This window comes from Nicotiana tabacum, chromosome 14 (assembly GCF_000715075.1).
Source record: "Nicotiana tabacum cultivar K326 chromosome 14, ASM71507v2, whole genome shotgun sequence".
In the NCBI taxonomy this organism is placed as follows: Eukaryota; Viridiplantae; Streptophyta; class Magnoliopsida; order Solanales; family Solanaceae; genus Nicotiana; species Nicotiana tabacum.
Window position 1 is genome coordinate 111,431,809 of NC_134093.1, and position 16,011 is coordinate 111,447,819.

Genomic DNA, 16,011 nt, shown 5'->3' on the forward strand with positions numbered 1-16,011 from the left:
TTTTATACAATATATCTTTTTGTATATTTTGTATCTGATTTGTATATATTCTGTATGTGGTGTGTGTTTCTTCCTCTCTAAAATTCCAATCAAAACTTTCTCTCTTAAATACAATTTTGATACATATCGCTAACTTTATGTAAAAAGATTGTATTGATAACTTAAATATAAATTTTATACAACGATTCATACATTATACAACTATTTTTCAACTTTCATACAATATTCAAATAAAAAAATATATATAACTACAACATAATACAATTTATATACAATTATACTACAACTTTACTACAATTTCGTAAGTATATTGTATGTTACATGTTCTTCTTCTTCTTCTTCTTCTTCTTCTTCTTCTTCTTCTTCTTCTTCTTCTTCTTCTTCTTCAAGTTTCAATTTAAAATTCAGTCAAAATCAAGTCTAATCTTCACCAAACACCCTCAAAATTGAGATATAAACTCCAAACAATATTTTCAATTATTTGTAACAACACTCAATCCAAACAAATAATAGTTTTTGAAACCCAAATTCGAATTCAAAGCTTCAAAGCTTTTTAATGGCTGTCAATGGTGGTTGGTCAAACACCTTCAAAATTTATTGATTGACAATTTCAATTTGAACACCAGTTATGCAACATGAAAGGAAATTGCTAAGTTAAAATTCTATAGTAAAACGATTGAAATCCATTGATGAATTCCATTAAAAATATATACAACATGAAAGGATAAAAAATAAAGGACATTAGAGGAAGAAAAATTGGGGAAAGAACAGAGAATGAGAGATTGATATATATATATATATATATATATATATATATATATATATATATATATATATATATATATATATATAGAGAGAGAGAGAGAGAGAGAGAGAGAGAGAGAGAGAGAGAGAGAGAGAGAGAGAGAGCAGGAGGGAGAGAGAATAAGGATGGGAAATAATTGATTCCTTATTCAATTCCTAATATAAATGGATACTCATTTAATTCCTAAAGTATATATAATTGGTAAATTATATATGCCTATGTAATTAAATTGAAATTTGAGTAGGCAGGATAATAAAATTTCAAATAGTGTATAGGAAGGTAAAAATCTCAATCCTAAAGGGGGAACTACACAATATACCCATTAGGCTCAAATTAGTTACCCATTTTTGCCCATTTAAGAATTAATTACAATTCCTACCTATCCAACCCAAACCTATTACCCAGCTGCCCATTTCCTTTTTTCTCTTGAATTTGTTGTACCTATTATATAAAAAATCCGGTCATCTCCGTAGACTTTGCGATTGACGGGAATTATTAGGTCATCGGAACTAGCAGATTGACAAAAAGTTATTGCTTCAATACCATGGGGGGAGGGGGGGGATAAGCTGGATCGGCAACAAAAACAAAATCAAATTGATAATTGTTTATGAAAAAGTGATTAGTAGAAGTAGGGACCTTTGTTGGAGTATCACCGGAAATTTAAAATTTTCAACGGTTGAGCCGGCATATGAACAGAGGAAGAAGATTGTGTGCATGTTGTAGGCTTAGGCCAATTCTGAGAATGTTTGACTACAAAACTAATGGAAAGGTTATTTTTCAGTTTTAGGAACTATTTGTGCACCACTTTGTGGCTGAGAAGGCAAATAGCAGAAAATAAAAAGAAAGAATTGAGTTGAACTAGCGAATAAGATAGATACGTATTGTATATTAAAATGTTATAATGTATATAATATTGGTATACAATAATTAATTTAAGAATATATAATTAATTGCAGTAGTATACTACTGTGATGACCCAAAAATGTCATCTTTAATTTGAACGTTCATTTATGTGTTCTATGAAGATGTTGAGAGCTTACCTGCTATGAGTTACGCCTCACCTGAATAGTTGATGTTAATGGCATTCCTTTTCTAGTAATATATTGCTTATGATGTCACTGTCAGTATTGTTTTCATGTTGTGTTACGTTGATTGGATTATGTATGTGTTATTAAGATTGGTTTCTGGGATTCTCTGGCAGGTGGATAGGTACAGTTACAAAGGAAACTCTGGCGAAATTTTTGGAAATTTTGGGAGTTTAGTAAAAAATTCGGGAAATTAAAATGGGTGAAAGAAGAGATAAGTTATGTTATGTATTTGGGGGCGGACTCTACTTCTCATTTGAGAACTATTAATATTGTGGATACCAATTGGATATGATAACAAGTGTACGAGGCATATTATAAGTGATGTGAGGTCTAAGGAGAGGTCTAAGTCTAAGTCAAGTTGGAAAATTTCATAATAGACTAAAGTATCAAATGGGTACGCACAAGACCAAACTTTGAATGAGCATATATACCTATATATAAGGAATTATGTGATGATCTACCTATCAAATGAAAGGTCTTCGAGTCTAGTTTCTAACGCTTCAAACCATTTTTTATTTGGACTACCCTACAAGAAGTTATGACCAAATTACCAAAGGCTAAAAAAATACGATTTTGCGACCAATTCTGCGATCGCAGAATAGTTATGCGATCGCGAAACTGCTTCTGCGACCGCAAACTGGTCGCAGAATGGACCAGAACAGCCCAGTTCTGGGCACCGATTTTTGCGACCATTGTGCAGCCCGCATACCCATTATGCGGTCCATTTTTCATAACCCGATCTCATTTTGATAAATAGGCTTTGGGGCTTATTTTGGGGTAATTATCTAATGATTTTAGAGAGAAGTTAGAGTGTTTTAGAGAGAGGAGGAAGCTCAAGTGCTTTGTTCATCAAAAAAATCTTGTTCAAGTTTTGAAATCCAACAAGGAATTATTACAAGATCTTCACCCAAGAGGTAAGGTTCTAACCCCTATTCTTCAATTTCGAGTTTGGGTAAAGATGGGTGATTGTGAGTGTGATTCTTGCATGTGATAGTATTAGTTATACATGCTTGTACCAATAAGGTTATGGAAAGATTGATTGAGTTCAAATGGGTAAAGATTGGATTGAAAATGGTAGAAATCTTCAAACAAAACTTTAATTGAGGATTTGAAAGGCAATCTAATGTCGGAATTCGATAATATTTGTATGGTTGAACTCGTATCGGAACGGGTGTTCGAATTTTGTGAGATTTTTCGGGATTCGAGATGTGGGTCCCACTGTTGAGTTTTAAAAAAATTCGGATTTTAACCTGGAAAATTTATAATTTCATATTGAATTAGTTCCTACGATTCGTGTTGAGTATGTTGAATTGTTTGTGATTAGATTTGAAGCTTTCGGACACGAATTCGCGAGGCAAAGGTGTATTGAAATCTTGAAATTTGTTTGCAAAGCGAGGTAAGTGTTGTGGTTAACCTTGACTTGAGGGAATAGAACCCTTAAATTATTTGTTATGTGAAATGCATGTGAACGACATATAGGCGAGGTGACGAGTATCTATACGTCGTCAAATTAATTGTTTGCATAATTATTTGAAAATCATAATTCATTTTAAATCATGAATTAATTATTATATTAATGGTTTCTCTCGTGTTCTTTACTCTATATCATGCCTTGAATCCATGCTATAATTGCTACATGCTTATTTGATTTATGTAACTTAATTGTCACTTGATGTTTAGCATACTAATTATAAATGCCTATTACATCTTTAATTTTCACAATTAATTGCTACTTGACATCACTTATTTCTAATAAATCATAATTATTGTATGCTTGTTGCCTTATAATTTCATATTAATTGTTGCATTTATTGGAGTAATTGTTTTTATAAGAATTAGTAAATTATATTATTGGAGGGGCGGGTTGCACGCCGCAACGTAAATGAAAATAAATATATTGGGGGATCGGGTTGCATGCCGCAACAGAGTTATTTAAAGTTTATATTGGGGGATCGAGTTGTACGCCACAACAGATTTATTAAAAGTTTATATTGTTGGAGCGGGTTGCACGCCGCAACAGAAATTTATTGAGGAATTATATTGTTGGGGAGGGTTACACGCCGTAACAGAATTGATTAAAATGAATATATTGGAGAAATTGGTTGCACGCCATAACAAAATTAATTAAAATGAATATATTGGAGAATCGGGTTGCACGCCGCAACATAATTAAACATGAATATATTGTGGGATCGGGGTTACACACCGCAACGGAAACTGATTGAAATAATAATTGGTTATGACTGCCGAGTTGGTTTCAATTGTTGAAAAGAGAAACCTATTTTATTTCTATTATTGTTGTTATTATTATTATTATTATTGCATACAGGTTAATGTAAGTAACCTGCCTTAGCCTCGTCATTACTTCGTCGAGGTTAGTCTCGGCACTTACCAGTACATGGGGTCAGTTGTACTGATACTACACTCTGCACTTTTTGTGCAGATTTCGGAGTTGGTCCCAACGACGTATTGTAGATTTTCCCGGATACAGCTACCAGTGGAGACTTGAGATACAACTGCACATCGTTCGTAGTTCTGAAGTCCCCTTCTATCTTATCTCAGCTGTGTATTATATTTCAAACAGTTTGAACTTTATTCAAACCTTTATTTGTATTATTCTAGAAGCTCGTGCACTTGTGACTCCAGTTCTGGGATGGTATTTAGATATCGCGTTTATTCTGGATTTTTCACTTTATTTCAGACTTTATTTACGCATTTATTTTTTTGTTATTAATTAATTTAAAATTGTGTTAAAATAGCTAATTATATTCTAACGTTGGCTTGCCTAGCAAGTGAAATGTTAGGCGCCATCACGATCCCGAAAGTGAGAATTTCGGGTTGTGACAACTACTAATATTTTTGAAGGATAAACCAATCCTCTATGATACCGTGATAATATATAATATATACCATGTGGGTATCATCTATATGAGTTAATTAGATTATATGACAACTGATATTATTTCAGTTTAATAATTGAATTAAAAAATCTTTTTAAAACCCTTTGCGTACAACTGTATACCCTGTTGGTATAGCTATATACTATACTGGTATCATATTTTAGTTGGAACCTTTTTTGGTTGTATTAGCTACATTTAATTGGTACACTGTTTAATTATTTTTTAGTAATAGTAGAATAGTACAGTATCTTGAATTCTTTTAATTTTCCTTTATGCATGTATATTATGTAATCATTTTTGATTTTTTCTTTATGCATTTATTTTATATAATAGTAATATTGTACAATATCTTGAAATATATTATTATATTAATATGTGGTATACTATTTTTTAATTTTTCTCTTTATGCGTGTGTATTATGTAATAGTAGTATAGTCATACTGAAATTAATTAGTGGAACTGTATACCCTATTGGTATAATTATATGTTATATTGGTATCATATGGTAGTTAAAATAATTTTTGATTGTTTTAGCTGCATTTTTAAGTGAATTCTATTATGAAATAATTTATATGATCATGTTTTGCTGTGTTGTATTTTCTTGTACATATGGACATAGATTTTGTATATTATGTAATAGTTTTTATAGTTATATACAGTTGTTGGAACGACCCCGTACAACTATATACCCTATTAGTATAGCTATATACTATATTGGTATCATATGCTAGTTGAATCCTTTTTTGGTTGATTAACTGCATTTAATTGGTGCACTATTTGATTTTCTTATAATAATAGTAATATAGTACAATATCTTAAAATACTTTATTATATTAATATGTGGTATACTATTTTTTTATTTTTCTCTTTATGCATGTATGTTATGTAATAGTAGTATAGTCATATAGTTGCCGAAAATTAACTAGTAAAACTGTATACCATGTTGGTATAGTTATATGCCATATTGGTATCATATGCTAGTTTGAAGATTTTTTTGATTGTTTTAGCTGCATTTTTAAGTGAATTCTATTATGGAATTATTTATATGAACATGATTTGCAGTGCTGGGATATTTTTGTGCCGATGGACATAGATTATGTGTATTATGTAATATTTTTATAGTTATAGGCAATTGTTGGAATGACCCCATACACCTGTATACCCTATTAGTATACGGAATGAGCAAGTTGCTTTGCAAATATTTAGCTTGCAATACGAGCATGTAATTTTCTCATACTTTTATTGCATATTTTAATATTTTGGAATAGTAGTATAGTCGCAGATAGTTGTAGCAATATTCTAGAGCAATCATATACTCTGTTTGTATACATGTATACCATATTGGTATCATATGGTACTAGATGTCGTTTTTGCTACTTATATTTTTATTGTATTTTCTAATATTTTATTATCATATCTATTCTAACTAGTATATGTGGAGATTTTGTAATGACCCAACTGGTCATTTTAACTTCTAGAATCCCGTTCCCTAAAATATAATTTTCCGTATGTGCTTTTAATGATTATTGACTTGCGGTGATGGTTGGTTCGGGATTTGGAAGTGTTTGGGTTGAAATCGGAATACTTGGTTCCTTAAGTTAGCCTTAAAAGGCCAAGTTTGACTTCGGTCAACATTTTGGAAAAACGACCCCGGAATCAGGATTTGACGGTTCCAATAGGTTCGTATGATGATTTTGGACTTGGGCGTATGTCCGAATCGGGTTTTTGATAACCCGGGAGCGTTTTGACGCTTAATAGTAAAAATCAACTATTTGAAGGTTTAAAATTCTTTAAATTTGGTTTGGAGTAGGATTTTGAGTAATTGAAGTCCGTTTGGAATTCCGAGTTTGGGAATAGTTCTGTATAGTGATTTAAGACTTGCACGTAAAATTTCGTATCATTCAGAGTAGTTTAAGTATATTTCGGCGCATTGGAAGTAAATTGAAGAAATTTAAATTCTTAAGTTTGAATCAATTTGGTTTAGGGTATGATTCTTAGATTTGATGTTGTTTTACGCGTTCCGAGAGTTCAAGCGAGTCCGTTTTATGATTTCAAACCTGTTGGTATGTTCGGACGGGCCCCCAGGGGTCCCGAGTGTTAACCGGACGAGGCTCGGAACAATTTCTATAACGACCCGATTTGTCATTTTAAGAATTAATGTCACGTTTAGTGACTTAAGGTCTCGATCAGCTTTGCAATATGTATTATGACCCGCGAGTGTGGTCGAGTTTGATTTACTAAAGATTCGGAATTAAATTAAAAGAACAATCCTTATTTAGAAGCTTAAATGGAAAGAGTTGATTGGAAGTTGACTTTTGAGTAAACGACTCAGGAATGGAATTTTGATGATGTCAATAGCTCCGTATGGTAATTTTGGACTTAGGAGCATGTCCGAAAAATTATTTGGAGGTCCGTAGTGGAAGTAAGCTTGAAATGGCGAAATAATTAAATTTTGGGAAGTTTGACCGGGGGGTTGACTTTTTGATATCGGGATCGAAATATTATTCTGAAAATTTGAATAGCTTCGTTATGTCATTTATGACTTGTGTGCAAAATTGAAGTCATTCTGGATTGATTTGATATGTTTCAGCACAAGATATAGAATTTGAAAGTTTAAAATTCATAGATTTTGATTTGAGGTACGATTCGTCGTTTTGATGTTGTTTGATATGATTTGAGGCCTAGAGTAGGTCCGTGTTATGTTATGGAACTTGTTGGTATGTTCGGATGGGGTCCCGAGGGCCTCGAGTGAGTTTCGGATGCTTAACGGATCAAATTTGGATTTGGAGGAGGAGCTGAAGCAGTTGGGCTGCTGGTGTGATCGCACCTGCGCGAAAAAGGGCCGCAGGTGCGAGCTCGCAAGTGCCAGGAATGATTCGCAGAAGCGAAAATGCATGGGTTGTCCAGGCACTGCGGGTGCGAAAAAAATCACCGCGGGTGCGAAAACAGTCATCGCGGGGTGCGAAGACCGCAGGTGCGAAGAAATCATCGCGGATGCGAAGACCGCAGGTGGAAGAAATCACCGCGGATGCGAAAATCCTGGACATAATGTTAAAAACAGAGGGGGTTCCGAGTTTTGCCATTTCTGGACCTTCAAGCACGGTTTTTGGGGCGATTGTGAGAGAGAATTCAAGGGAAACTTGAGGTAAGTCACTTGTGATCATTTCTACTCTATAATATTGAATTATCATCAACTAATCTGACTAGATTACATATTTTTGAGGTGTAAATCGGGGGTTTGAACTTAGGGATTTGAAAATAATTTGGAGGTCGAGTTGAGGTCGGATTTTGGTAAAATGGTATGGTTAGACTCGTGGTTGAATGGGCTTTCAGATTTTGTAACTTTTATCGGGTGCCGAGATGTGGGCCCCACGGTCGATGTTTGAGCTAATTTCGGATTTTATGTTGGAAACTTAGTATTTTTTTATGGAATTAATTTCAATAAATTTTATTGACTGAATCAAATTATTTGTGGCTAGATTCGAGGTGTTTGGAGGTCAAATTCAAGCAAGAAGGCGATTATGAAATATTGGCCTAACTTTAAAAAGGTAAGTGTCTTGCTTAACCTCGAGTGGGAAAAATTTTCCTTAGGCATTGAGTCTTATGTGCAACTTGGGTAATTGAAAACTATGTACGCGAGGTGACGAGTACGTACTTGGTTTATTGCGCAAATTTTATTGGGTTAAAGTCTTGAGCATATTGTGTAGTAAATTGGATAATTGTTGGCATATATTTAATCATTTACTTGTCGTGCCTAAACATTTGTTGTTGACTCTGTTGTTATATGACAATGTGATGTGATTGTTATTTGATTATTTATGAAATTTCTTGTATTTGGTGGTTGATAATTATTGGAATTTAATTTCATTTTGGATTTTTCCCTCTGCAAATAATTAATTAAATGAGTTTAAGAAGAGGTGTTTATATAATTATTGAAAATTTGAATTTAATGAAGACTTTTCTTTATGTCGAGTAATTTCTATCTCTATTGATTATTTTTGGGTGTTGTGCACCTTATGGCCGAGCCATGGGCTCCTTATTGTGGAAAATAATGTATTGTTGATTTCTGTGGCAAGTTGTAATATTTGAGCACTTGATGTGCAATTTGTGATATGTTGTAAGACTTGAGCACCTGATGTGCAATTTATAATATGTTGTAAGATTTGAGCACTTGATGTGTAATTTGTGATATAAGATTGAGCACTTGATGTGCAATCTGTGATATATTGTAAGATTTGAGCACTTGATGTGCAATTTGTGAAATGCTGTAATATTTGGCACTTGAGGTACAAGCTATATTATGTTGTGATATTTGGGCACTTGAGGTGCGATTAATAAAATATTGTGATATTGATACGCATGCGGTGAGATAAGGGTGGTTTGAAACGCGTGGCTAGTAAGGGAACTACTAGAAGTCATGCGGTGATATAAGGTCAGGGTGTTGAAACGCATGCGGTGAGATAAGGGTGGCTTGAAATGCGTGGCTAGTAGGGGAACTACTAGAAGCCATGCGGTGTGATAAGGGTGGCTAAAAACACGGGATGCTATTTCGAGAAAAAAAAATAATTTCTTTAAAATTAAATGTGAAGGCTCCAGCGGTGATATAAGGAAATAAGATATTGTGCATTTATTTATGATTTGGGACTACGAGGCGGTACCTCGGGAGTGCCCTTTTGTTGATATTTCTTTATGGCTGCACTTGTCTTTGGTTATTTTATTTTTCTGAAATTTGTAAATTCTTGTGTTTTCCGTGATGTATTATTTCACCTAATATTAAGTGTTTTGTATTTCTTGAGGTATTGTGTTGACCTTGACTTTTTCGTACGAGACTTTGTATTTTTGGGTTATACTTATTTTGATGATTGAGTTGTTTTTAAATAAAAGAAAATATTCTAATATGTTTTAAATTTAATAAAAAATTTATCCAAATCAGTAGTTTATCGGATGTTTCATTTTATTTGAAGTGTTATTTTCTCCACCCAAATGTAACTAAAATAAATTCATTCATTTATTGATTTCTTACTTGATTTAAAGATTTTCTAACCTTACTTTATTGTAAAATAAATTGATCATGTGGATCTTATATACATTGAGGTTATTGGTACGTGAGTTGTCCGTGCAGTTGAGATATGAAATGAGGGCACGAGATGCCGGAAAAATATGATAATTTAATTATGGACATGAAGTGCCATGGAGATATAAAAAATGGGATGAGACCCGTGCTTATGAAAAATATGAAAATGGGCTGAGACCCGTATTTTTATAATTTTGAAATGAGGTGTCACATGGTGACTTTTTAATCGAAAGAATTATATTCAAAATATTTATTTGAAAGGATTTTTTTTCGTAAGAATTATATGTGAAAGATAATTAATTGATGAACTTAATTTAACTGAGTGTAATTGTATTTATTAATTATTGAGCGATATTAAATGGTAATCTTATGGTCTTACTTTGCATATCATTGGTATGTTGCCTTGTTGTGATATCACTGGTTGAGTTGTTGTTATCATTGCTAGTTATTTTCCAGTACTATTGTATACTGCTATATTGCACAGGGTATTAGACTAGTGAGTGTCTTGACTGTACCTCGTCTCTACTCCATTGAGGTTAGCCTTGATACTTACTAGGCACCGCTGTGGTGTGCTCACTCTACACTTCTGCATATTTTGTGCAGAGCCAGATATTGAAGATAACGGACTTGAGCAGAGCTAAAGCGAGATCGTAAGGATTCAAGGTAGAGCTGCTTGGTCATCGCAGTCACTTGGAGTCCTTTTATTCCATTGTACTGTTAACTTGTAATCAAATAGTATTGTATATTCGGTCCTCGTGATCATTCTATGTATTCAGTTAGAGTTAGTGACTCAGTACTACCAGTCTTGGGGGTTGTATATTGTAATTATTTCTGCTGTTAGTTTTGATTATTTATTTAATTCAAAAAAAATGGCTTCAAAAATGCAATGGAAATCGGTTTACCTAGTCTTAGAGACTAGGTGTCATCACGACTCCTGTGGTGGAATTTTGGGTCATGACAATTTCAGACTTGGGAGAAAAATGCTGAAGCTTTGCGCTTCTGGTACGTTTGCACCTGCGTTTGGACAGCCGCAGGTGCGACCCTCACAGATGCGAGCTTCAATCGCAGAAGCGGAAGGGGAACATTGGGCGCACCTGCGAATGCGCAGGTGCGACCGTGGCCCAGGCGAGTGGAACTCGCACCTGAGAGGAATTTCCGCAGGTGCGAAAGACGCAGGTGCGGTACCCCTTCCGCAGGTGCGAAACCACTGCTTGGCAGAATGGTTAAAAATCGGGGCTCAGACATTTTGAGCCCATTTTCCCTCCATTTTCGAGCGATTTCAGAGCTTTTGAGAAGGGAGTTTAACTAACAACTTGGAGGTAAGTTAATTCTACACCCCTTGAGTTAAATACATAGATTATAAGTAGATTATGACTAGTAAATCTTAGAAATCAAAGATTTAGATAAAGAAAACCTAGATTTTTATAAATAAAAAAAAGAGATTTTAACCACGAAAATGGTTATGGAATTGGATAGAAATTATATATTTGAGTTCTTGAGATTATGGGTAACGTTTTCATCCGAATTATACCACGAAAATGGTTAGGAATTTTACCATTTTGGATAGAGTAATTTAATTAATATATGAATTTCGAATTATTGAACATATATTAATTGTTTTATATAACTTTTGGATAGTTTCGGATTTTTCGACATTGAATCGAGAATTTTACGCGACGCGATAATCGGAAAGTGGACTTTGAGACGATGTAAGTCTCTTGTCTAATCTTGTGAGGGGGAAATTACCCTATAGGGATTAAATTAATTAATTATTGCTAATTGAGGGGGATTATGTACGCACGAGGTGACGAGAGTCCATGCGTAGCTACTATTAATGCTAAAGTCCGGATAGTTTAGGACTCAAAGCATGAATTACTTGTGTAAACTGTATTCTTTATTTAATTAATGTTAATTGCTATATATGAATATATTGTGAATTGTTAGATAAAGATATTAAAGGATGGAAACCTCATATGTTTGATTTTTCTGTCTAAATTAATTAATTGATTAAAGAAATTATTCTTCCTCCCGAATTTATCTTATAATAAATATACTCTCCTTCTGGAGGCACATAAGAAAATGTCCTCTTTTCTTGTGGAGCGGGCCGAACACCTTGGCATGATAGATGCATCTATGGATCGTGCCGCACGTCCCTCGGCAGTGTACACGACACTCTGGATCGGGTCATACGTCCTCGGCAGAAATCGTGTTTAATAATAATAATAATAATAACACGATACTTAAATAGTTATTTCAACTTGTGAAGCTAATTAACAAATTGAAAAATCCTTGAAATTTAATGAATTATTATTCTTGCTTGTTAAAGAATTAATTGTTATTCCGGTAAATGATATTTAATTGATAAATTGGAAATGATTTGAATTAAAGAAATTTAATTAATATACTGAGGAATGTTGCATTTGAGGGAATTTGATTATTTCCGCTGATTAAATAAATTATTTTAAATTCTATAAATCATGCTGATTTAAATATCCTAGTTGTATTTCCATTATTATTATTGACTCATAGTGAGTGTCAAAGTCAGTCATCTCGTCTCTACCACTTCGAGATTAGGCTTGATACTTACTGGGTACACGTTATTTACGTACTCATACTACACTTGCTGCACTTTTTGTGCAGGACCTGAGGCAAGTACTAGTGGGGGACCTATCGCCTTACACCCACGCTATCCAGGGACATAGTGGTGAGCTGTCTTTCTGAGCCGTTTTGCAGCTACTAGTGTCTCTCCTTGTATTTTTCATTCTGTCTATTTTATTTCAGATAATATTTGAGGTTTTGTATAATCTACTAGATGCTCATACAATTGTGACACCAGGTATTGGCACACACATTGGTAGAATTTGGTTTTTATTATTTTCTTGGTTTTAAATTTTGTCAATATATGCTTAATTTATTTACTTGGCTTGCCTAGCTGTAGTGTTGGGCGCCATCACGACCTATAGGTGAAATTGGGTCGTGATAACATGGTATCAGAGCACTAGGTTCACGTAGGTCTCACAAGTTATGAGCATGCCTAATAGAGTCTTGTGGATCGGTACGGAAACGTTTGTACTTATCTTCGAGAGGCTATAGGGTGTTAGGAAATTACTTTTCTTCTTATTTCATCGTGCAATTGATGTAGTTCTAAATATCCTTCTCTTATTCTCTCTCAGATGGTGAGAACACACTCGAATGAGGTTCCAGACCAGGGAAGAGCTACTCCCCCAGTTGCTAGAGGCTGAGGCAGAGTCCGAGGCCGAGGGAGGGCTCTAGCCCCTGGTAGAGGGCGAGGATGTCCCAGGACTGTTCTAGTTATGCCGCCAGTGGGTCCAGCAGAGAACCCCATTGTTGGGGAACAGGATGAGGTGCCTGTGGCAGAGCTAGCTCCGGTGGATTTCACATCTGCACCGGGATTTCAGGATGTCATGGGTCGTATGCTGCGGTTCATGGAAAATATGATTCAGGCTGGTTTATTTCCGGCAGACCCAGCCACATCTCAGGCGGGCGGAGGAGCACAGACCCCTACCGCACAGGCTCATGAAAAGGCAGCTGTTGTATATCAGACCCAGGGTGCACTACCCGTGGGTGGAGCCCATCCAGTGGCAGCAGCTACACCTGAGCCCAGGCTAGATGTAGCCGTTGATCCTCAGAAACTATTGGACAGATGGACTAGGCTACATCCTCTTGTCTTTGGGGGTGAGCGATAAGAGGATCCACAGGACTTCATTGATCGTTGCAGGGACAGACTACATAACATGAGGATATTAGAGTCTCATGGGGTAGACTTTGCTACTTTTAAGCTAGAGGGCAGAGCCCGTAGATGGTGGCAGTCTTATGTTCTTGGCAGACCAGCATATTCTACTCCCATGACTTGGGACAGGTTCACCCGTATCTTCCTGGACAGGTATATTCCAACCTCCTAGAGGGAAGAGTTGCGATTTCAGTTTAAGTAGCTCCAGCAGGGTCAGATGTCAGTGACTGATTATGAGGCGAGGTTCTCTGAGTTATCTCTCCATGCACTTATGATACTCCCTATCGAGGCGGAGAGAGTGCAGAGGTATGTTGCGGGTTTACATACTGGCATTCAGGCCACTATGGCTCAAGAGGTTGAGATGGGTACTTCTTATGAGCTAGTTGTGGAGATAGCCCGCATGATTGAGGGTGTACGTCAGCGGAGCCGAGAGAAGATTATGAGAGATAAGCGGTTCAGGTACTCTGGAGAGTTCAGAGGTGCTCCGTCTAGGGGCAGAGGTCAGTTCGTGAGGGGGCAGTCCAGCAGACTCCCATTTCCAGCACCACCACCTCCTCGAGGTGCTCCAGTGCAACCTTATCTCAGAGCTATACCAGAGAGTTCTTACCGCCCTCCAGCTATTCAGGGTCCTCCTAGTAGGTATTCAGGTCTCCAGGGCCAGACTCTTAGTCAGTAGCCCATCAGACCGAAAAGTTGTTACGAGTGCGGGGATCCCAGTCACATGAGGAGGTTTTGCCTGAGGCTTCGGGGTAGACCAGTACAGCAGGGTCAGCAACCTATGCTTACCGGACCAGTTGCTCCACCAGTAGTTCGACCACCAAAAGGTGGAGGACAGGTGGGTAGGGGCCATCCTAGAGGTGGAGGTCAGCTAGGCGGAGGCCAGCCAGTTGGCGCTCCAGCTTGGTTCTATGCTTTTCCGGCTAGACCAGATGCAGAGGCCTCAGATGCTGTGATTACAGGTATTATTTCTGTTTGCGGCAAATATGCCTCAGTATTATTTGATCAAGGATCCACGTATTCATATGTGTCATCTCTATTTGCTCCATTCCTGGGTGTTTCTCGTGAGTCCTTGAGTACTCATGTAGGCGATTCTATTATTGTGAACCGGATCTACCGGTCTTGTATTATTACATTCTGTGGTTATGAAACTAGAGCAGATCTCTTATTGATCGAGATGATCGATTTTGAAATTATTATGGATATGGACTGGTTATCTCCATATCATGCTATTCTAGATTGTCATGCCAAAACTGTTACCTTGGCTATTCCATCTTTGCCTAGGCTGGAGTGGAAGGGTTCGTCGATTAGTTCATTTAATCGGGTTATTTCTTTTATAAAGGCTCAACACATGGTTGAGAAGGGTTGTTTGGCTTATCTAGCCTATGTTCGGGATACTACTGCAGAGACTCCGGCTATTGATTCAGTGCCAGTAGTTCGGGAGTTCTACAATGTATTTCCTTCAGATCTTCCAGGTATGCCACTTGATCGGGATATTGATTTCTGTATTGACTTGGCTCTAGATACTCAGCCTATATCTATCCTACCGTATCGCATGGCTCCGAAAGAATTGAAAGAGTTGAAAGAACAACTTGAAGAATTACTAGCCAAAGGGTTTGTCAGACCGAGTGTATCACCTTGGGGTGCACCGGTATTATTTATGATGAAGAAAGATGGCACAATGCGAATGTGTATTGATTATCGCCAATTGAACAAAGTCACTATTAAGAACAAGTACTTGTTGCCGCGTATTGATGACCTATTTGACCAGTTGCAGGGTGCTATGGTGTTCTCTAAGATTGACTTGAGATCGGGGTATCATCAGTTGAAGATTCGAGATTCGGATGTTCCGAAAACTGCTTTCCGTACTAGATATGGTCATTATGAGTTTCTGGTAATGTCTTTTGGTTTAACTAATGCCCCGGCAACATTTATGGATTTGATGAACAGGGTATTCAGGCCATATATTGATTCATTTGTCATTGTCTTCATTGATGACATTTTGATCTACTTGCGCAGTAAGGAGGAACATGAGCAGCATATGAGAGTAGTGCTTCAGACATTGCGGGAACAAAAGCTATATGCTAAGTTCTCTAAATGTGAGTTTTGTCTAGAGTCTGTATCATTTTTGGGACATATTGTATCGGGTGAAGGTATTAAAGTTGATCCCAAAAAGATTGAGGCAGTTTAGAATTGGCATTGTCCCACTTCGGCGACTGAGATCAGGAGTTTTCTGGGTTTAGCAGGTTATTATCGTCGGTTCGTGGAAGGTTTTTCATCTATTGCAACACCTTTGACCAAATTAATCCAAAAGGGTGTTTAGTTCCGATGGTCTGATGATTGTGAGGCAAGCTTTTGAAAGCTCAAGACAACATTGACTACAACATCAGTATTAG